Source organism: Protomyctophum parallelum, assembly GCF_964188405.1.
Source record: "Protomyctophum parallelum genome assembly, chromosome: 4".
In the NCBI taxonomy this organism is placed as follows: domain Eukaryota; kingdom Metazoa; phylum Chordata; class Actinopteri; order Myctophiformes; family Myctophidae; genus Protomyctophum; species Protomyctophum parallelum.
The window spans coordinates 40,981,529-41,005,620 of NC_139700.1; the positions used below are offsets into that span (position 1 = coordinate 40,981,529).

A 24,092-nucleotide genomic window follows, 5' to 3' on the forward strand; every position below is an offset into this window, starting at 1 on the left:
AGTATGTACAGTTTTGATATGTTAATTCTAGCCCCGACAGCCTTCCTACGGAGAGTTATGTTTGATTCAACAGGTTGGGGATGTGAACCAGACCAAAGCTTGTTATATCTGCTTAACTTTAATCTGAAAACGAAAGCTTCACTACAGGCATGAAGGAAACCAATGACAAATCCTCATTACGTTTTGTTTTTTTGAGAAACGTAACGAGAATATATTTGGTCTGTTAATATGTCCCTCTACAAACAAATCTCTCCGCTGAAAATAGCTGATCTAAAAGACCGCATCTCATTGTGAACTTGTAGATCAGCTATTTTTTGGCTGAATGCTCACCCCAGAATAGGGATGCTATACTATGGACCACTTAGCTCTCAAGTGGTTAGGTTAAGTACGTAAAGTAGATGCCCAAGCCATGTGGACCATTGAACGCCGTCTCCGGTTTCCTTAGCAGCAACTTGAGTGCACCCCCTGGACGAAATGACACCAATTTGCAGTAGGGACTTACACCCTCCAACCCTTGATGCTCGGTGCCAAGCAGGGAGGCGTTGGGTACCGTTTTCTCATCTTTGGTATGACTCCAACGCCGCCCGACACCCCAGTCTCAGGGAAGACCCTCAAACCACACAATACCACTGTTATTAAACATAAAAATAGCATTTAATTTCCTATGAATGAAAAGCAGACAAGCCCTTTCCTCGGCACAAAGTGGTTGTCAAGTTGGTGGTATATACCGCATCCCCCTGATATAACCTCTATTCTCCCCAAGGATGTTGGCTTATTATGAGACAGAATGGAGCGTGAGAGACAGTTGGGATATTCTTAGAAGTATGGTCTCCTTCTGTCTGCCCACTTTCCTTCTCTTTTCCTTTTTTCTAGATCTCACTGGCCTTCTTCTCCCACTCTGGTTCCTCATTCATCTCGCTCATTCCCAGTGCTGCATCAGCAGAGGCAAAAAGTAACTAAGTATATTTATTCTCAAGTATTGTACTTAAGGACAATGTTGAGGTACTTTCTTTTACTTTACTTGAGTACTTCTTCCATCACCGAGCATCACAAGTTGCCACGAATTCTGCTTAACAACCAACAGCTAAGCTGCACAAAGACAGAAGAAAGCTCCAGGAATTCCAGTATAATCAAACAGTGTTTATCTCGCTCACTGATCTTGTGCTGCCAAAGTTACTTGCTGTTAAAACGGACTCACAGAGGGTTCTAAACAAACAATTTCCATTTCAAACAGAGCCATTTCCAGCCTCCACATATTGACAGATAACAATGCACAGTAACAGATTGGTTGTTTTATTTTGTAGTTTTCTGGGGGTACCTATCTTGGTCAGTAATCCCTGTACACCCATCACTTTCTCTCTCTATTTGCTACCCCATCTGCCTGCCTCTGTGAATGTGTGCGTGTGAGCATGCACGTCCATGTGTGCGTGTGTGCATGCGTATGTGTGTGAGTGTGAGAGAGACAGAGAGAGAGAGAGATATGTGGGAGAGAGTAAATATACAGAACACTGGATGATGGCCCCGTGCCGCAGGGTCAGCCATCCACATTCCAAAAAGGAAGATTGAATCAGAAATGATACAATTTGTTCTACTCTCCCGAGCATGCATCCTGACCTAGGGGCAGATATGAGAGCACGCTGAACTATGTATGCCGTAATAGCGCTGAAAAACGTCCACACATCCACACACGTCCATAGCTGAAATAGTGATTGTATGGCCGTGTTGTGTGTGTGTGTGTGTGCCAACTGCCAAGAGCCTTATCTTCCCCGGCGTTTATACGGAGTGTTGAGCGAGTTACTGAAAACATAGTAAGTAAGTGACCTTATTCCGTTAGAGTGTCTCAGCCCTGCGGTCGCTTTCTCGCCTTTAAGGCGTCTTACTGGTTTAGTTACAGTCAATAGTACAAAAAAAGTAACTGAATTACTGCTTTACAAAAATGCCATTGTGCAATTGAGGTGCAGTAAGGGTATATTTGGTGACTATAATCCTATGTAATGAGCCCATTTAAATTGCAGTAATTGTGTTCTGCGTTATTGAATTGGGAAAAGTACTAATTTGTTACACAAAGTTAGTAGTTATCGCAAAAACATAGAGGAGTTACAGCAAGGTCACAGTCAGAAAATAATCTTGGCAACCTCCCAAAATAAGTTGGCTACCCCCCGGGGCGGGGGGTCACGACCCACAGGTTGAAAACCCCTGCGTTAGGTTAGAGGTTCACACACCAAGGCTCTGTTGGAATGGAGCTGTTGCACTGACGCCACTCTACACAGACTCCAGTACCTCGGTATAAGGGACAGCAGACCTGCTGCTACACACACTACACTACAGCTTCTCACAGACAAGCGTCTTGACTCTCTAAAACAGACCATTCACTGTAGAAGCCTTCCGTCATTCTGGTAAGCTCACTCAGTATTCCACTGGCCTCGTCCGACACACCAGCCTTTCCATTAAAGTCCCCCGAGGGATGCATTCTTCACGACCACGTTTACGGTGCTCTCGCTAATCCCATACCGGCTTTAAAGCAGTTATTGTGTGGTCTGGCCCCGGGCCCTCTGGGGGTATCTGTGCAGGATTGCGCACTATTGTGTTCAATTAAAAGCACTTTAATGCATCTGACATTGCATTGTTGTTGTTACGCCAACTCGCCGAAAGGGGAGAAATGGCCATAAACAGGCTTGGGTTCTCATGTGGATTGAAGAAATACGTTTGTAATAAAATAAAATAAAATAATATATTTTCTATATTATCTGGACGATTCTGAAGTTCCTAACCAGAGCTATTTACAGATGTCATATATCACGTTACCAAAAAATGTTAAAGTGAAATTTACAAGAATAACTAATGGGAAAAAAGGCTATGTTGGCTAAGAAATAAACCATCTGTCATCTGAATATTCCTACATGGAACAAGGGCAATAAACAGAAGCTGCAATATTTTACAATATATAAACATTTGCCATAATCTCAGATCTTTGCTGGGAAAATCCCCAAAGTGACACTGTCACACAGAGCCAGTCATGACATAAATTATATATTGTACTCTGCCAGCATTGACAGACCCAAAAGAGAAATGTGATGTCTCCCCAGGACCCAAACTAGTGGAAGTACCATTAGCCGATCTTTAAGCTCACAAAATGACATGTTGTGAGTTTGTAGATGCGCTTAAAAATATATATTATTCTTTTGAAAGACTTTTGAATTTGTTTGCAGCTCATGAAAGATTGTGAATGTTGGGGGAATGTTTTGAAAATATTTTGAATAGTAATTAAAAACTAAATATAGGAAACAAAATAACTCGCTACCCATAAAAAGTGGTCTGCGCCCCACACATGCGTCACATTATGTTCTCATGTGGATCGAAGAAATACGTTTGTAATAAAAACAAAAAAAAGTTATCTGGACGATTCTGGAAGTTCCTAACCAGAGCTATTTATATGCATGTGATGTCATATATCACGTTACCAAAAATGTTAACAAGAGAAATGCACAAGAATAACTAATGGGGAAAAGGCTATGTTGGCCCGGGTGTTGCCAAATAATTTTGGGAGGTTGCCAGGTTATTTTCTGACTGTGACCTTGTCCTGTCCCTGTCCCCCCGTGGAACCATGCATCCACGTACCCTTTACAACACACGTGATGACATGGATGCTAAACAGTGAACTAAATTAGGCCGATGGTGAAATGCTGAGGAACGACAGCACTAAGGAGATGGGACATGATGGGCACATTTTGCCAAGTCATTTAAGGCCCGGTCTCGAGTAAAGTGGTTTTGGTGAGTTATTGTGGTCTTTTAGGAGCAGGGAAGTTGGTAAACTAACCAACCTTTGGGTCAACACGCACTCCTCAATTATAGGCTTCAGTATACGACAGTGCCATGAGGCTGAAGTGAAGCCTGACTTCACCACAAACCTTTAGCCTGATCATCAGAACAGCCCCAGTCAGCAGTGGAAAGTGGCTTTGACAGAATGGACTATTGTGCAAAAGTTTGGACACCACACTGCACGGCACTGTGTCCCGTGTGTACTCCACACGCATGACGTAGTTTGATTCTTTCAGCTTTTGATTTTATGTTACCCTAAAGCAACCTTAGATATGAATCAGGCGACGTCATTAGCTGCGTCAACACCACCATCCATATTCTGGGGTGGACATTAGCTAAAACATATAGCAGATCTACAAGCTCACAATGTGTCGCAATGACTATTTTGGGGTGAAGAGATATATGGCTATTTCTTGCGCCACCCCTTACCCCTGATCCCTAAATTTATTTGCAGTTTTTTTTTTACTATTTTGAAAAATAGCGATCTACAAGCTCACAGTGTGTCAATGTTGATTGGCTATTTTAACTATTTAGTGTGGTTGCCCACCAGACTCTAGTAACTGTAACACTTTATTATTTTACTGGAGTAAGACAAAGTTTGCCGCACTACTAGTCCCACAGTTTTGACTGTACGCACTTGAGCCATATGTCAAATTGACGGGAAAAACGGGAATTGTGTGCTTGTGTTTTGCTAAGAGAAATGTTGTATAGTTTAATTGATATGAATGTATTAGTGAATTAAAATTTCCCATTGACATGAATGGGAAAATGCTAAAATTCACATTCAAGTATTTTTTCCTCAGAGACTGTAGGCACTATAGTTACAAAACTTGGAGGATAAATTCATACTTATCACTAAAATTATTTAACCTATAAGTTTATAATTTTATCGGTCGGCCTCATGGTGGCGCTATAACTTTACGTTTTGGCTTATAACTCTTGAACCGTAGGTCGTAAAATCAAAATACAATTTCCCCTGGATTCCTTGGGGCATCTCCCAATATAGGCCACGCCCATTTCCGCCATGATAGATTTTCCGCCATTTTGAATTTTGTCCAAAACACACTTTTTGCTTTTCCTCCTACATATTTTGTCCAAATCTCACAAAAATCTGTACACGTGATCTCTGGACCTTTCCGATGAAAACTCGAATGGCGGAATTTTTATAGTGCGTATCGTTCGGCCGTAATCGTCGTCCGAAGTTAGTAGGATGGGCCTATATCACAAAGAATGCCATAAATCACGAATGGAATGTCCAATCCATCCCAAATTTGAATCACATGTCCGGGGTGGTTCAATCAACCAAGTTCTAAAAGCAATTCCATTTTCATCTATAGGGGGCGCAGCAAATGCGAGAAATGTAACCGTTTGTCGCAAAAACATGAATTTTGGGGGTTAAATCCCCTCTGAATTACTTACACATGATCTAAGGTGTGACTTGAAATTGTAATTGGCTGGCAATATTATTGGGAGGGGCATATGTAAGCCACTGCGGCAACCACACTCTGCAATTTTTTTAAATTGCGAATTTTCTAGTTTAAAATGTTTTTCAATGTTGTAGTGTAGACGGGAAGAAGCCACCCATGTACAGTTGTACAGTAACTCAAGTTCGTTTCTCTAAAATAAAGGGTAATTAATGTAAATGGTTTGCAACCCTTTTCATATCAAGGTACATTATTTATTCAGCTTTTAAGCCACGGACCACCGTTTTAAGTGGTTAATATCTCAAAGGAGTTAATGGAATTACGTTAATTTAGATTTAAATATAATGTATGATTGGCACAGCTCCTCTGAGACACACACAGCAGGGGCATATTAAATATAGACATTTATGTGCGAGTCTGGAGAAATGAAAAATGATGGTGCACGCTCCACAGTTATCTTCTCTCAAGCTTCACACAGTCATGATGGAGATTAAGCTACTGCTGATATGCAATTAGACAGCAGGGCAGCCAGAGAGCCAATTACATGCCTGGCGAGTGGGCATTGCTTAACAGAAAACTCTTGAGCATTCTCATTCTCGACTCCTCCGCCAGTGGTGGAAAAAGTACAAATTTTCTTTAAAAGTATCAATACTGCAATGTAGAAAACCCTATTACAAGTTAAAAAAAAGTCCACTAATCTAAATTTACTTGAGGAAAAATACAAAAGTATTGGCATCAAAATATACTTTTTTAGTTTGTAAATTACATCAAAGATGCGATTATAATCCATTTCTACTGGATAACGCCTTGGCCTGGAAGAGAGGTCATCAGGTGGTCTCCAACCTTCTTAGAGTGTTTCAACCCTCAGTGATTGGCCAAATCACTGCCGATCTCATCCAGGCTTCCAGCAATAGACGAATCCACAGATTGGAAAGCCATCACCAGCTACAGCATCAGCCACACCCAACCAACAGGGAAGGCATTGTCCTGCCGGCCAGGTGCGGCCATCCAGCGCCGACCACACCACAGCAACCGCCACGCCCAGGGCACCCCGCCCAACAGACCCACCGATTTCCTTTCTCTCATGCCAGAGCCAACAGGAGGCTCTCTCTGCCTTGTATGTTCTTGCGGGATTGCAGGCACTGAGGTGTCTCTATCTCTAGTACTCTCTAGGACTATATGGTTTGCCTCCTGCCTAGTGTCCTCCTACGTCTCACCAGACTGTTTGTCTGTGCGGTGCGCATGCATCCGTCCTTGTCCACACTTGGCCTTACTCTGGTGTATTTGAGTCAAGGGAGCCTATGCAAATATTGTAAAAGTAGAAAGTATTCATTGTGAAAAATGGCCCGTTTCACAAGGCAACATATGTATACAATTTATCAAAATCTTTTGAAAATAACTAATCTACAATCTCACGACGCATATCATACGTGAACTAGTGATATATTGTGTGCAATAAATCAGAGTTTAAAGGTCTTGGCCCGAGTCTTGCATAGAGAGAGCCAACAAATAATGACGCATCAGTTGGAACAGGGATCTTCAGCCCGAACCTCACTCCCACAGCTGTGCTGGTACAGCAGTCTCCGCTCTGAGGTCAGTCATATGCTTGTGTCCATTCCCAGCCCACAATGTCTAAAGTTAGAATCATATTTGAATGGAGACGCCTCTATGAAAACACTTGTCACTTTCACAGTACCACTGGCCTTCTGCGGTTGCCATTTCGATCTAGCATTGTGCCAATTGGCCGCCCATAGCATTGTGCATCAGTGATTGGCTGTTGGCCGTCCATCCATGCAGTCATCGATGCACAGTGTGCTATGGCCAATTGGTGCTGCTACACTTAACTTTTCCCATGCAATGCTATTGCCCGTGAGGTTATGCTTCATTGCTTATACTCCTTATACGATGGTATCATGCATCGATAATAGTGGATCTATACTGAAGTATACAATCACGCCTTAGGTTTCACTTTCAGAGTTGCCTTCTGAGCATCGGAGTATGTTTAACTCTTAACTTTACACCCGGCCTGGGCCGTGGCTCAGGCACCTTGGCTGGTAATCCAGTCTGGCAGTCTCACCCACCATCTCTCTCCCCATTTTTCCTGTCAGCCTACTGTCTGTCCCTCCATAAAAAAATATAAAATAAAAGGCGAAAGCCACAAAAAAAACTTTACACCCGTCTAATATTTTCTATTGGTGGTACCGTCTTAAACACTATACTAGCCAGTCTACAAGATCACAAATTGTCTTTAAACACATAGTAAGTTCTAATGGGTACGTTCACACGCTCAGCCGGTGTCCCAGTTAGCGCCCGATGATGAAAAAAAAAGAAAAAGAAAAGCACCACTTTCTTTTCCGTCAGCGTGCGCTGAATGAATGCACGCTGCTGCTCAGTATGCATGTGTAGGGGTCATCCTGATTGGCATGGCAAACAGGATCTCTCCAAACATGTGAATGCGTGTGTCAAACAAGCTCCAAGTGTGGGTGGAGGAGTGCACCTCCCCTCCCCGTCAATCCTCCTGCTGCTGCCCCGTTGTGCTGTGGAGAGGAGGAGGGGGGCGCAGGAGGGAAGGGGTCAAAGGGTCAAGCATTTCATCTGGGCACGGGGGAGGGAGAGGAGGGGGGGGGGGGGGGGGGGGGAGTACAGCCAAGCAGCCCTTGGCCCTGGGCCAAGACCCTATACCGACTACAGAGTGCATTATAAACAAATACCCAAGATCCACAACAATGTGAATTGTGTGCCCACACAACACTTTAAAAAAAATACCCAGGGTGCCCAGTTTTTACATTCATTTTTTTGACATATTTTGTTTGACAGACGTCTTGGGCACACAATCTGTTAAACATGTACTGTTGTACACTCACAACTTCACTACACAAGCATGACTAACTCATGCATTATACTACTGTATTATAGTTGGTACAAAAACTGTACATATGTGAACTTTTTATTATTATTTTAACAACACATAACCATGCAATACATTGTGAACTATTAATGTAGACCAACATTTTTTGCTATGATAAGAAAAGCAAAGTTTATGAACATTTTTGAAAGCCCACCTAAAGCCTAACCCAACTTATGGATGCCAGGTTGAAAGTGGTCAAAGGTGTTATTCATGGAGTCTGACATGACTCAGACGGCCTGAATAGACAAACTGAGCCACAATATGCTTGTTACTTGTATCCATCTTCTAATCTAATGGCCTGACAAGATATTAATATTAATAAAAATATATCTCTCCCCTGGCTTTCAGTCGAAGGCAGAATACAACAACTGAGATTCATTATGGTCTATAAAATGTATCTATTTATTATGTATTTATTGTTTTGTTTATTGATCTATGATGGTGTCGTTGTAATGTCCTTATTATTGTGATTTTAGTCAACGCATGTTCTTCCTATACCATATGCTGTATGTATTTATTTGGACCACAATGGAATGAAGTCTTTGACTTTTTGTGCAATCCTGACAATTCTGTACAGCTCTTTTTTAACTTTATCTTGAATATATATTAAAAAAAAAAAAAAAATGGCATAGGTTGCATCCTCCTAGAAAGCATTGAACAAAGTTTTATTATTTAATATGGTCTGCTGAATTCAACACCGCAATAATATTCACCCCACTGAGTCACCCCGATTTGCTGCATTGCTATTCAATACCCAATCATTTTCATTCTCCATAACAAAGAACTGCTTGAGTGAATAAGCAGGTAAATGTTATGCATGCTTGGTTGAAAGACCAATTGAGACCAATTATGAACCCACAATGTGCCCCGGCTGTGCTTTTCAGCCAAGGCAATGGAATCTAAATGGTATTTAAACACAAAACTGTTTTGCATACATAACATAACACAGGTGCAACACTTTTGCACTTTTGAATCATCAGAAAGTAAATTGCATTTCTTGTTCAGCCTGACAACGCAAGTAAAGTCACAAAATAAAACCTATTGCACCCTGGAAATAACTGGTTTAATTGGAATGGTTGGAAGGCTGGGAACTACGGTATTTGTTATGATATTTGAGGTTGCAGATTATTGTAGCAGCGCAGCAATGCAGGACCACCAGTGACCACTGACCAGGAATTCTGGTTCAATTGATGAGACAATAGGTGTCGAGACAATGTTCTAGTGGTGATGGTTATGCTTTAATGTACACGATTGATATCATGGGGAGAAGTAAGTTAGACACACAGTCCGACACAGATCGGTGGTAAGGTAGATCAGCCAACGAGTGCAGGGATCATCAGACCATAGAACCCATGGATTAAAGCAAAAGAAAAAATCTCACAACTTAAAAATTGTGTCCTAATGTGCCATTTGTGAAACAGTTGTGACACGAGCCTCCCGCCTATACTATACCCCTGTTTCCTAAACAATTAACACAATATGTAAAATGATGATGTTTTAGTAATAGTCCTGCTTATGGAAGACGCTCACTACACAGACAGTACCAAAACAAAAGCTCTCAGTCCTAGCTGAGACATCGTGGCTCCTACACGCTATAAAATATCATTTTATAATGTATTATATTTGTAAGTACTATAAGTGATGGTTAAATATAAAGGTTAGAAATAAACGACCAAGAACAATAAGCAACCATGTCTATAAAACAAGCCCAGAAGAAGTGACTGGCCACACACAGTGACTGGCCACACACTCTGGGCACAATATAATATACGCTGTAGAGTGACTGGCCACACACTCTGGGCACAACATAATATACGCTGTAGAGTGACTGGCCATACACTCTGGGCACAACATAATATACACTGTAGAGTGACTGGCCATACACTCTGGGCACAACATAATATACACTGTGCCGGGTGGGGGGGATTCACAAGCTCTACAGAAAAACAAGGCCAATGTCGCTTATACGCAGAAATGGCAACACTACTCAGACACGGTGAAACCGTTTTTTGAGCCTGTGTGTGGTACAAACAAACTCTGAACCCAAGAAACAGAAAACCAGGGTGAGGGCCCTCTTCTTAAATGCAAGGCTCTTCAGTGTAAGAGGACGTTTTAAGTGTTCAACTTTACCAACAACACTACCAGGACCAAAAGCAAAGCATCTTTCACCAGCATAACAAGTTAACAACCTGCAACAGAAAACCAGGATCAAGTCCCTCTTCTTAAAATGTAAGGCTCTTCAGTGTTAAGAGGGCATTGTAAGTGTTCCGCTTAACAACAACACTCCCAAGACCAAAAGCAAAGCATCTTTCACCCTCATAACAACCTGCTGTGTACATGTAGGTCATTCCACACTAGGGCACCCATCCACAAGTATGTACAACATGCACTGAATATAGCTGTGTTGTAGGACAACATTTCATTGACATACCGTAAGACAGGGGTATTCAATTAGATTATGGCCCGGGGGCCACAACCACAACTGTAGAATGACTGTGTGACTGTGTGTGAGGGGGGCCGCACAGTGTGTGCGCGAAAGGTCTAGCTCTAGTCTAGTCTGAAGTCCCCTTGAATTATAAGTATATTACTGTCATTATGGTAATCTCACACTTCATATCGTACCATATTATTTTGTACCAAAACAAAAGCTCTCAGTCAACTGAGAAATCGTGGCTCCTACATGCTATAAAATATCATGTCATGAGTTATAATGTATTATATTTATACTATTATAAAGTACTATAAGTGATGGTTAAATATAAAGGTTAGATATAAACGACCAAAATAACAATATACTGTAGTATAGTTATTCCTCACCAGCGCCAGCCAGATTCTGCAAGAACAATAAGCCACCATGTATATGAAAACAAGCCCAGTAGAAGTGACTGGCCATACACTCTGGGCACAACATAATATACGCTGTAGAGTGTAAAGTGCATAGCTGAAATTTGGCGGAAGTAGCGGGATGTTGGCAGAAGTACCGCTCAAGGAAATGACGGTGACGCTTTACAAATCTGTTTACATTCTCCGTGAATGAAACAAATGTTGTGTTGGTCCAAAACATATTGTATCCGGGGGAAATACGTCTGGCGGATGTTCCGTCCCAACATTTCCGCCTATGCACTCTCTGCCTTATATTGTGACCAGGCTTTTCTCTTTGCAGATGAGTAAGCCTGGGACCGAGGCTACTGGCCACATGAGCGCTTTAAACCTACTCTATATGCATTGGCTATTTGAAAATAGAAACTACAGTTTGTTGATCTGCTATTTTCAAACAAAATTTGAAAAAAAAAGAAAAGAAAAGAGTGATTTTTTTAACATTGAACACAAATCTGGTACATGTTGATGTTGTTCCCTGGCACAAAATGTGTGTGTTGGTCCCTGGCACAAAATGTGTGTGTTGGTCCCTGGTGTGTGTGTGTGTGTGTGTGTGTGTGTGTGTGTGTGTGTGTGTGTGTGTGTGTGTGTGTGTGTGTGTGTGTGTGTGTGTGTGTGTGTGTGTGCCGGGTGGGGGGGGATTTACAAGCTCTACAGAAAAACAAGGCCAATGTTGCTTATACGCCGAAATGGCAACAATACTCAGAGATGGTGGAACAGTTTTTTTGAGCCTGTGGTACAAACAAACTCTGAACCCAAGCAACAGAAAACCATTGTGAAGGCCCTCTTCTTAAATGCAAGGCTCTTCAGTTTTAAGTGTTCAGCTTACCAACAACACTACCAGGACCAAAAGCAAAGCATCTGTAGCTGTCACCATCATAACAAACCCTGCAACAGAAAACCAGGATCAAGGCCCTCTTCTTAAAATGTAAGGCTCTTCAGTGTAGGGCATTTTAAGTGTTCAGCTTACCAACAACACTCCCAGGACCAAAAGCAAAGCATCTTTCACCCTCATAACAACCTGCTGTGTACATGTAGGTCATTCCACACTTTCTCAGATGTCATGCAGTCGCTGGGGGAGCTTTAGCCGTGTCTACTTAACCAACTGTATCGGGCAGTCTAGGCCAGCTCGGGCACCCATCCACAAGTATGTACAACATGCACTGAATATAGCAGCGTTGTAGAACAACATTTCATTGACATACCGTAGGACAGGGGTATTCAATTAGATTATGGCCCGGGGGCCACAACCACAGCTGTAGAATGATTGTGTGTGATGGGGGCCGCACAGTGTGCGTGCAAATGGTCTAGCTCCAGTCTAGTCTAAAGTGACTTATGGAAATCTCACACTTCATATCGCGCACACCATATTTGTAACTTTCATTAGCCCTCTTATTGTTACCATAATTAAAATTAAAATCTTCCAGGGGCCATAAGGGGGGCGCTCCGCGGGCCGCATTTGCCCCACCATTTGAATGCCACTGCCGTAGGATTTTAGTTTGTTAAATCACATTTTAATCTACAAAAGTAGCATGAATGGTTGTTAGATATTTCAAACGTTTGTCATGAATCATTTTACCGGTGCTTGACCCTTAATTGGGCTGGTGGTGTGCATCATTCTAGGTGGTCAAGAAAGAAAGTCTTCTTTCTCTTTGGCCTCTCAGGCAGTATTTAAGGTCCATGTATACTAGGGCTACAAATAAAATAAAATATGCATAAGGTATAACTGCATGATAGAATAATCATATTGTGCAGGTGCAATTGTGTGAGAGAGAGAGAACATGACATGTGCAGATAATAAAAGGGGTTATTTCATTGTTCACAGTGTCTTCTTAGATATGGAGCGAAACAGGGATTATTTCTATGCTATAGGCTCAGCTATGTTCTTTTTCTTTATTCCATTAAATGAGGCACCTCTGTAGTAACCTTGTTGGAAAATGACATCTTCACTGAAAAGTAAACTTAATATATTATACTGACTCAAGGCTGAGAGTCAGACAACGCTGGAGACCTGGAGTTGCAAACCTAGCTTTGAATTACCCTGCAGTGCTGCAATAAAAGTATTTAATTGGGCCTATAATGAAATCCCTTTGTACCTTATTAATTTAAAATGGTTTGAATTATTCTACACAGAGAGATGGTAAAGCGCTTTGAGCACTTGGAAAAGCACTATAAAAATGCGATTCATTTATAATTTATAATTTATTATGGTCTTCCTGCAGTGCCCATGTCATGACAGCTATGCATGCATGGCAGAGGTGTCCTCTTCCCTGAGCCAGACCAGTCTCCCCAGTGCCTCAGGCACTGGGGAGACTGGGGAGGCACTGGGCAGACACTGGGGAGGCACTGGGGAGAAACTGCAGCCAATGGGGAGACATTGGGGAGCCACTGGGGAGGCACTTGGCGGAAACTGGGCAGACACTGGGCAGACACTGGGGTGGCACTGGGGGAGGCACTGGGGAGGTACTGGGGAGGTACTGGACATTTCATATCACACACACTATGATTCACTATCCCCCTCACTTCTTTTTTTTTTTTTTTTTTGGAAGCTTGGCATGGAGCAATTTATTTCAAGCATGGCGCAGCGCCATGCCAACAACATTGTGCAGGAAACCCTGCTATTGCTACCTATTACGTCCCTTCTGGTGTAATCAAGTACTGTATAAGACATTTTTGCAGTGCCGAAAATCTGTTCACATGAACCAGAAACATAGACGATGTACAGTACCCAAAACCAGTTTAAACCTGTTACACATTGTTGACTGAAGTCCCCCATGGGTCTATACCAGCCCTCCTTTGGTGAAAACAATCACACTTGTATGGTTTCTTTCCCTTTTCCATTCTGGCTCCTTTCTTTATTCTAGTATGAATTATCCTTTGCCGTTTCAACTTATTTTTTATTTGAACCATAAGCTTCTTGCGACAGCAGAAGTTACAGTAGCCCGGGTAGCCAATGTGTATGATGAGAATGATGCAGCATCACTAGGTAAACACACTCTCTGTCCTGAAACAATATAGCAGCCGGAAATATGGCTGTTGCATGCATGCACAAGCTTGTATCAATTTGCCCATCTGTCCGTCAACAAGGAGATGTCTGCTGAAAATGCTGAAAATGTCCTGCCTAATCACACAACAGCAATTCACTTAATAGCCAAAATGCATAAACCCGTCTCCCGCAGGCCCAGCGTCTGTGCGCGAGGTCACATGGGCGAGAGAGGAAGTGTTTGCTCAGGAATAGACCCATTGAATGGATCTGCTGACATGGGCTGCCAGCAGCCTTCAACTGCTTTTCTTAAATAAACACAAGGTCACTCATCTGAAACCGGAGAGCTGAACATGTTACTAAACTCACAATATGACTGAATCGCACACGCGCGCGCACACACAGACGCATGCACACAGAAGGGTGAGAGTGGTTACACATAACGGATGTTTGCATCCAGTGCTTTTATTGTATTATATACTGCGTACATTATACCCCTTGGGAAGACACCGAATACATCTATATATAACTACGGTATCTATTTTTAGGGGTCATAAAAAGGGCATCCATTTATGGGCCCGGGGAAGACACTGAGAAACTGGCATACACATCCATTGTGAGCTTGTGAGAAAAGATTCTTCACCGACTCAGATGCCGCAGTGGTAAAGTCCCTGCACACCATACCACCACGGAGGTCATGGGTTCAAATCCACCGGGGTGCCTTTGTCGGTTCTTTGTCGGGTCTATGCAGAAAAAGATTGGCCCGTGTTCGGGGGAGGGAAGCCGATTGCAGGTCCTCTGGGGGTGGCACTGTCAGCAGGGAGTGTTGGGGGAGTGTTTGTTATGTAACACAGGTCAAAGTTACATAGGCCTACTATACTTTTTTTTATATACAATTTGTATAATGCAAGTAACTATCGTTTGAGGTTTGAATGTCTAGTTGATAAAAAAAAAAGACAGAGGTCTGTATGTGGTCAAGGTCAGCGGCCCAACAAAGCGTACAGGAGGACCATGCGAGGAGGGCGACTGTGGCTCAAGAGGTCCATGGGTCGGCGGTTCGATTCCCGGCTCCTCCTGTCTACATGTCGAAGTGTCCTTGGGCTCAGACACTGAACCCCAAATTGCTCCAGATGTGCTGGTTGGTACCTTGCATGGCTTCTGCCGCAATCGGTGTATGAATGTGCGTGTGAATGGGTGAATGTAATGCACAATCTATGTAAAGCGCCTTGAATAAAGGCGCTATATAAATGCACCATTTACCATTTAGCATGCATATTGCGTAGGTCGGTTCAAACTTATGCTCAACATTCATCATCACATCATCACACATACAAGCCTCATCACACATACAATCCACTGCATTGATGACTCGTGGCAGGGCAGACTGCTGCTCAGCCAGCCTTTTCCTTGTACTAGATGCTCTAATGACAACTCAAATATAGCTGTCAGGGTAGAAAATGAGACCATCTGCTACCATTAAAAGCATGGCAGACACGGAACACACTTTGCGGGTGGTTTCTCAACACCCAGTAGCTTTATGAGTGAACACAGAGATGCAATGACACAGATGACAGCGTGAGATGCCAAGTTTCGCTAGTGCGTTCTACGCCATCTTGCGACGTGTTGTGAGTGGCACGATGAGATCTGCTATTTTAACCCTTTTGTAATGATTTCTTCTCTTTTTTTGTAATTGTAAAATTTTACCAAAGTAGGGATGCTAAGGTTATAAAGGTAAATATCTCTGCACACAGTAATGCTATCACATGATTTATTAGTCCCAGAAGAAACTGGTACACCTCATCACTCATCAGATTGCAGGATCCGATCTATGAAATCCTCATACTAGGTCAATCAATCAGTGGATGTGAATACGCAATTATGTCAATCAGGTAATATGTCAATCAGTGAATGAGCCAATGGGACTGTAGCCTATACTGTATGTATTGTGTAAGAACTGTAAATTCTGCACAATTCAATCATTGTATTTGCAAGTTAGACTCTCTTAGAAAGTTAGAATTATTAATCACCCTATTTTAGACTTTGTTGCAGTATGTTGCACACCAAAAATAGCTAGCCTATCTACTAACTCACAACCTGACGTATCGCAAAACAGTGTGAGCTTGTAGACAGGCTATTTTTGCTAAGTTTTAATTTGTGGACGCCAGGTTGATAGTGGTTAAACTCAAACAAATTAAAAAACAAACTAAATATATGTGGAGCACCGTAAATTGAATACAGTTTGGATTGTGTTTACAGTCTTCTCCCGGACCTCGAGACAACAGTCCCCAGGCTCTCCGTTGTGCCTCACAAAAGGTGCGTTTGATTATACAACTGGCATGACGAAGGGCTGGCTGTGCCTTGGCACCAAGGCTCCTTGGGGACGATTAATCCCAGCCGGTTCAGAGTCGGATGCCCAATTACTCTGTCAGGGCCCCCCACTTTATTTTACAAACTCACAATTACAGGACAGGACAGGAGTGGTTGTATCCACGCTGCTGCAGTGTGTGGCCAATCAGTGTGTGGCCAATAATACTAGCGTCCCTAGCAACCAGAGTGATTACAGAAATGAAACACAGCAAGGCTTTCTTATAGCGCCTTAAGACGAGCCCCGCATAATTAATTTATAGGACGAGTATACCTGTGATTAGCAACACATGTGTTAAAAGGGGCACCGCTGCAAAAGGCTTTGTGTTTGCGGCATCCCTACAGTAACACAGTAACATACTGTATACCCTGATACTAGCAGCCTCTACAATTTAGGCATATTTAGCAGATGTTCTTTGTGTCTCTGAAACTATTTGCATGACATGGCAGGATAGAAATTGTGAAGTTTGAACTACTATCAACCTGACATTACTATTTTGAGTGTTATTTATTACAGGTGAAAGAAGAGTGGATCACGTGAACAGAAAAATAATCAGACAGTCACACAGGGTTCTCAGGGCTTCTGGGAAATTGAGGCGCAATGCTAAGTCTATGAGGGACAATGCCCTCAACATGTTGTGAGCTTTAAGAGCTGGCATTTATGATATTTCTGTAGGAGGGGGAAATGCAAAGTATATAATTTGGGAAATTTGGGAAACACTTTGAAAATGGGGGGTTAATGTGGTTAAAGAAAAAAGCGGCAGGGCCCAAACGTGTCACATTGTAAACGGCCTACCATTCATACACTGCACTATTTACTGCATCTATTTCCAAGACTGACCTCACTAACGCTCAATAAACTGCCACCATTTTATGAAGTGCAGAAAGCTGACTAAAGGACATAGGATAATAATAGACTGATAGATGATAATTTAGTTTAGGTAGAAGCCTCCCTCTATTCTTCCTGCCGTTATTGATTGCAAGGCTGTTGAAGTGGTTCAGCAGGAATACAAACTGATTGATAAGCTTTGAAACAAATACTGATGTTGTTCGTGCAAACTGCAAAGGTCCATCAGCGTATGACGCGTGTACAAGGTGTTTTAGCGTTGACATGTACCACTATATGGAAAATGTTTGATTCAATCTGTGCTATATGCTGGTTTGAGTCACTACAGGCTGATTTAAACTTTTTTGCAAAGCACAAAGAATAGCAGATCTACAAGCCCACAAAGCATCACACTGCGACGCATTGTGAGATTGTAGATTTGCCGTCTTCGGTGTGAGACACCTGCGCACAGCCAACTATAAATCAGCCATTACTGTACCTTGAAAAAGTGGAACAGTTTAGAAAGAACTATTAGAATGTGCATTAAAATTGCAGGAGCAAATCTTGACATTTAAAAAAATCTGATAATATGCCAATATGCAGGACCAAGATTTTGTTAAACTAATTTTGTCCCTGCCACTATCAGGCCTTTTTAAAATAAGACTCTGTGTAAATCTGTGCTTCTCGTGTGTATTGTTTGTGTTGACTGTTGAGGATGATGATTGTATTTACTGTTGGCTGTGCAACAAACTGTCCCTCTGGAATAATACAAAAAAACGTTTACATTGACCGTGACCTTGAATGGCCGATGCATTCAGATTTGAGTCATCTGCTTTCCTGATTAAACAACCCCCTGCGCACACACCTACGCTGTTGATTGTCTATAAATAAAGTGCTTATTTGGAGGAAGCAGAAAAATGACAACTTCCAGGGAACACTGGAAGCCCTGCTTTCGCCTAGACACTTTCTGACTTAGGTCATGACCAGGCTTTTCTCTTTGCAGAGGAGTAAGACTGGGCCTGAGGCTAACAGCAATATTCCCCATACAGACTGACAATATCAAGTCTGAAAAGGGCACAAGGACAAAAAATAACGAATCAAATCGATTGATTGATTGATTGACAAAAAGTACAGTCAATACAATAATGCTAAAAGGATAACACAAAAAGCCCTAAGGGCTTGTTTCCATCGTGTTCCGTTATTCAACTAATCAAGACATATAAAGACATGAATACACTGTACAATACTATACTATCTTAAGAGTTCAGATGAAATCAAGGCCCACTTCCCAACATTGTCCACCTACAAAGACAAAGGCAATTGGAACGGGCCTATAGTCATATCCGCTGACAGGGGGCAGGAAGCCCTCCCCCATTTAAGTCAACAAGTCTGACACAACAATCCCACTACGAGCTGCATGAGGCCAAAAAAAGAATTCACTGTATGACCCATCCCTGTGTGAAAGCAGACTAAGTGGGAGCAGACACATATCTGTGGATGAGGAACTGCGGAAAGGTCATGTCACGCTGTGACTGTGAGCTTGTAGACTATTTGTTGTACAAAAAAGTATATTTCAGTTCAGTATATTTACAGTAAGTGATATATGTGCACATGTTTTTTGTCATTCAAAACATTGATCAGAATTTGCTTAAAAACATGCATGACCCAGTCCAATAGTGTATCATAACTCAATGGCCCCTTTGATTTTCTTTGAGTCAATAGTATACAGAATACACTGTAAATACTTTTCAAACAATACGGTATCAAAGCATGCAGATATGGTACACTGTACAGTATCTCACAGATAAACAAATACATACTGCAAGACTGACTCCCACATACAAGTATAGCTCCCCACCTCCCCTCATTCCCACAGTTCACAATGACATTTAAGCGTGAACACGTGTTTATAGGAAAAGAGGCTTTCCTAAAATTGTCCCCACAAGCTTGCAGGATCCCTGGCTCTGAAATAGACTGCAAGGAGCACTGTAAACAACTGCATGTGGTCAAATAGCGGTGTCAAAATATAGGCACAGAATGTGCTGCTGGCAGTGTATGTATATCTGACTAGAGGCAAGGGAAATACTGCACGTCGTACAGTATGTATCTGATGCGTTTCATGCCTGCAAACAGCCCAAAGTAAAGGGCACATAAAAAGGGGTGGACTTTGACTTTAACTGTCAGTTTAAGCCTGCAAATGAGTGCTCTAGTTAATTGCCCTCTGCCTGGAAAAGAGTTTAGGGACAAGATGCAAAGAGAAGCCACTCAGAGGCGGGTAGGCCACCCGCATGGACAGAAGCTGCGAGACGCAGATATCTCAAATCTCAGTCAGTCTACGTTAGACACAGAGCCAGCACAAGCCCTTCCTGTTGCTGATTGGCCCTGAGGGCTGTGGCTAGACGCACGCACACACGCATGCGAGCACAAGCACACACAGACACACACACACCGAACAAGAGAGAGAAAATTGAGAAAATGTTGATGTAGCAGCACAGCTCATCCATTGTGTGGGGTCCGATGGAACGAGATCTGGCCAGTACCGTCCAGCCCCCTTGTCTCAGAGAATGGGAACCTTCATGAACGAGCTGACCGTCGTGATGATGACCAAGCTGGACAGAGAAAGCACAGAGGGAGGCAGGCAAACACAGACAGGGCTCTCACACTACCGTTATTCATGCTAATGACTGGACACAATTGTCTAGTAGTGGCTTGCCCCTAAAGACAGTGACTAGTGTCCAGCCACAGTTTTAAGATTGCTAATCATTACAAACGCAGCCACCGAGAAAGTTAATTGTGAGAAAGTCGGTCTTTGATCACAAAATCAGGAGTGCTAATTCAACTCGCGGGACACTCTCGAGTTTGCAGTGTTGTGTTGTCTTCAGTGTGCAAAACGAGGCAGCTGCAAACAATGGAAAGCAGATGACAGCTCTTTCTCTGCGTCAAGTTCACTGGTGGGTGTGTCCCGTAGATTTTGATGGGGGGGATTAATGCAATGGTTCTCGATGTAATGTTTGTCACTTTTTCCATGTCATGTAAGTAGTGTTGCAGATTAGTAGATTTTAACCACTTAAACCCTGACATCCCTATTTTGGGCTGGTTATACTTTTCCTTTATGCCGGCTGGCAAGTAGGGCAGCAACCAAGGATTTGGGCTGGTTATAAAAGGCCAATAATGTTTTGCAATTTGTGATAATGAGTAAAAGACGATTGGGTCAAGAAAATCTCTCTTTCTCTCTATCTCTATTTCTCTCTCTCTTACACACACAGACAGACACACATATACTGTATACAGCCAGTGAAAGTTGCTATATCTACCGCCCACAGAGAAATGCAAGCAGAAAAGGTTCATATTTTGGGGCAAATCGGGTTCAAATGAGCAATGACCCTAAACAGGGTAATTGAGAGAGGTTGGAATGCGAGGTCAGACCCTCACTGTTAGACCATCACTCATATAGAAATGCCCCCCCCCCCCCCCCCCCCCCAACATGCACCAGAATATGAATACAGGAGCCTCCACGTCATGTAAAAATCACTTAAATCTCTTTAAGTACTACGTTTGGCTTGTGTCTTGGGAATCGGGAGTGAACAATTGCTGCATTTCTTTCATAACGTCTCCCCTGTGAATTCACCACCTCCCCCGTGGGAGTGTGAAATATCAATTTTTCTTTCCACAGCATGTGATATCAAGGAAAGGAGATTGTTTGTTCAGGGGACTGGTGGGAAACTATTTTTTTTAAAACAAAGCCAGAACGAAACCATTCAATGCAGCACAATTAAAAAGCTGGACAATATTTATTCAATAATTCACTCTGTGGCTTGGAGCAATAAAATACCAACATCACGATGAGTGGCATAACTTTCACAAAAGACAACTAACTCACCCTGAACAGTAGCTACTACAGACCGGACACCCCGGCTCTACCCAGAGGGAGTCGGCAAAGCGGCAGAGGACAAGTGAGGTTTCCACAGGCTTCAAATCAGGCACACTTGCACAGCACACACAGCCAACAACACGCACCAGCAGCACATGTGGCAAACACATCACAGCAATGAGACGAGATGCACCACAAGTCACTGCTTGGCTTTATAGAGGCCGTAAAACAAGACCATTCCAATGGAAACTGAAATCACACCAGGGGCACCAAGAAATTAAGATGTTCACAGGGTCTCGGTTTATGAATGGAAAAAACACCAACAATCTTTTTTTAGAGATCGGGTTGGGAGATATCATATATGTCTGTCGAGTCTCAGACGGTACTGAGTCACAGTGACTTAGCACACCCATCCTCCCATGAGGGTTAGGAGACAACTGTTGCTCAAAGTATGCATCCTCCATACAACGTCTCATTCAGCTGTTCTTAGTCAAGTGTTCAGATGATGTTGGTGATTCCTGACATTCCTGAGGCTCTCCATGATGAGAACCTCCTAGCTGAACTCTCAAACATCCCACATGGCCATAGCTGTTATGTTTGTTTGTTTGTTTGTCACTTTCTTTTTCACCTGCACAGCAAGCCAGGTTAGGATGGATGCCTATACAGTCAGATTACTAATAATACAAGCCAATAATAGTGAAAGACTGAAAGTGAATCCGTTTGCTATGCACAAGTGACCGTGGGGAGATGATTAGAAACACATTCAACTTTAACATTATTTGTTGTTTCGTCAAGTGCAGTGTAAATTAAGTAAGAACATACTACTACTGTACGTACTTATTTGCATTTTTTTACTTTTAGTACTTTAGTACTTTTAGTTTGTACCTTTGTGGAGTATATATTTACTTCTGCTCCACTCCATTTCTGAGGAAAATATATTGTACTTTTTACTACAGTATGTATATTGAAAATAGCTGATGTACAAGCTCACAACCCCCTGGAAATACACTTTTGGTACTTTTAAAGTAGGCTATATTTTAATGACAATATTTTTGTACTTTTACTATACATTCTGAATTCTGGACTTGTACATGTAACAGACGAGTATTTCTACATTATGGTATTGATACTTTTACTCAAGTAACACATGTGAGTAGGCTACTTCTTCCACCACTGGGCTGGCCAAGTGTCAATAAAATGCAAACTGTCAAATACAAACTGTCATGTTCAATGTCTGTGCATGTATGTGGGCTGTGGCACGTGAGTGCTGTCATGATGCTGCATGCGTGCAGGTAAAGCACACACAGGTGGCAGTAATTTCTTTTCAAGTCGTGTCATTTCGTCAAGACAAAATATTGCGAGAATTGCGACGCGTTGTTGTTGTTGTTGTTGTTAATAGACATTTGGTCTTTTCGGCGAACGAAGCCCAGAGGGAATCCCTCTTTATTATTTATTATAATTAAAGCAACGTTTAATGCTGGGCTACATCCCTTTAGACCAGAATTAAACGTTGCTTTTAAACGAATTAAACGTTGCTCTTACCTGGTAAAGTGACTTTTATCGGCGGCGGCTGTAACCTGTCAGACTTGGGGCGACTTTTAATCACTGCCACGGAACTTTTACACCGCAAACCTCAGACTCTTCCAAATTAAAGCTTCCAACCGCCTCTATAGTCTCCAAAGTTGTTTACAATTTATTCGCTTTTCCTCCGGAAAAGATTGGGTAGCCTATTAAGAAACATAGAACATTACGCGGTAAATATTACGATCCTGCGTCAATGTGATGAAGTGAAGTCAGAAGCAGGACAATAAGCTGCCTGAGGAAGTGCTGAATGAAGTTGGTAAAATAAGGAGTTGGTGACTCCTACAGGCGTGTCAGGACCCCAGCTTCATTTGAATATTTTAGGGTTCAGGTTTGGTATTTCATTTTTAACTAAGGGACTGCAATGGAAATAAGCCGTTGGCTTTCTTGCATTTTACTTTTGATGGTGATGTATAACTATGTGCATTTTTCTGTACATGTAAACATTGTCAATAATATCAATCAATCAATTAACATATCGTTAAAAATTCAATACAGTTTGATTCATGAAAGAAAGAAAGAATTTAACTAGTTTGGGCCTTAATTGATTTACCAGTCAGTCATTAGTGGTATATGGCTCTCGATGGGTGTCCCATGACCCCAGGTCCCGGGACCCCAGGTCCTGGGACACCCAGGTGGGGGTGTTCCAGGGGCTCAACGATTAGGTGCAGGGTTAAGTGGGGGTTCATGGCCTAAAACCTTTCAGGCCGTCACATAATTGTGAAAATAGCCGATCTGCAATGTGAGGCATTGTAAGCTTGTAGATCGGCTACAGTAATTTCACAATTTTCACTGATGAGAGAAATGTTTCTTTCTTTAATAGGTCAATCTTGATAGAAATGTTGTATTTTTATTTGTATTTAGAGGCTTTAAAACGATCTTAAAAGGCAGATACCATGTATACTTATACTGTCTGTTGGTATTTATATTTGAGGACCCCCAGTTTGGGAACTATACTGAAAGCATATAAAAGTGGGATGCTTTGAATTGAAAAGGTTGAGAACAACTACAATGTTAACTACTGCCAATGTTGAGCCCGGGGATCCTGAGAGGTCCTGGAGGTTCTAGGGGTTCCCCAGATAAATGAGTGATACTTAGGTCACATTCTCACCTAATACTTCGGTAGACTCAGAACCGTATGGGCGGGGAAAGGGGATTCTTGCATATTTAATTGGCTGCGGTTTGCCTTCACACTGTCATTCGCAGCAATTGGAAACGCAGCAGGGGGGACCTTTATCAATGTGTTCCGTTCATAAACTATAGCCTACACAGTGAAATCTATGGTGATAAAATTACACTCATAACGTGCGTGTGTCGTGCCGCCTGGGACCCCCCCCCCTCTCTCTCTCTCTCTCTCTCTCTCTCTCTCTACGCACGCAGCCGCCACACACTGTTCTTTTGGGCATGGAGGCACAGCGCTGCATGAGCGCACTGATATA

General features: G+C 42.4%; 1 protein-coding gene across 1 annotated transcript in view; it reads right to left on the reverse strand.

Moving 5' to 3' along the window:
* tspan9a (tetraspanin 9a) overlaps window positions 1–22,792 on the reverse strand; it is a 307,238-nt gene extending 284,446 nt beyond the window's left edge. Inside the window, exon 1 of the mRNA XM_083763888.1 lies at window positions 22,615–22,792. The gene's annotated coding sequence lies outside the window, so the exon portion shown is untranslated. The remainder of the gene's footprint in view (window positions 1–22,614) is intronic.
* Between the last annotated feature and the right edge of the window lie 1,300 nt (window positions 22,793–24,092).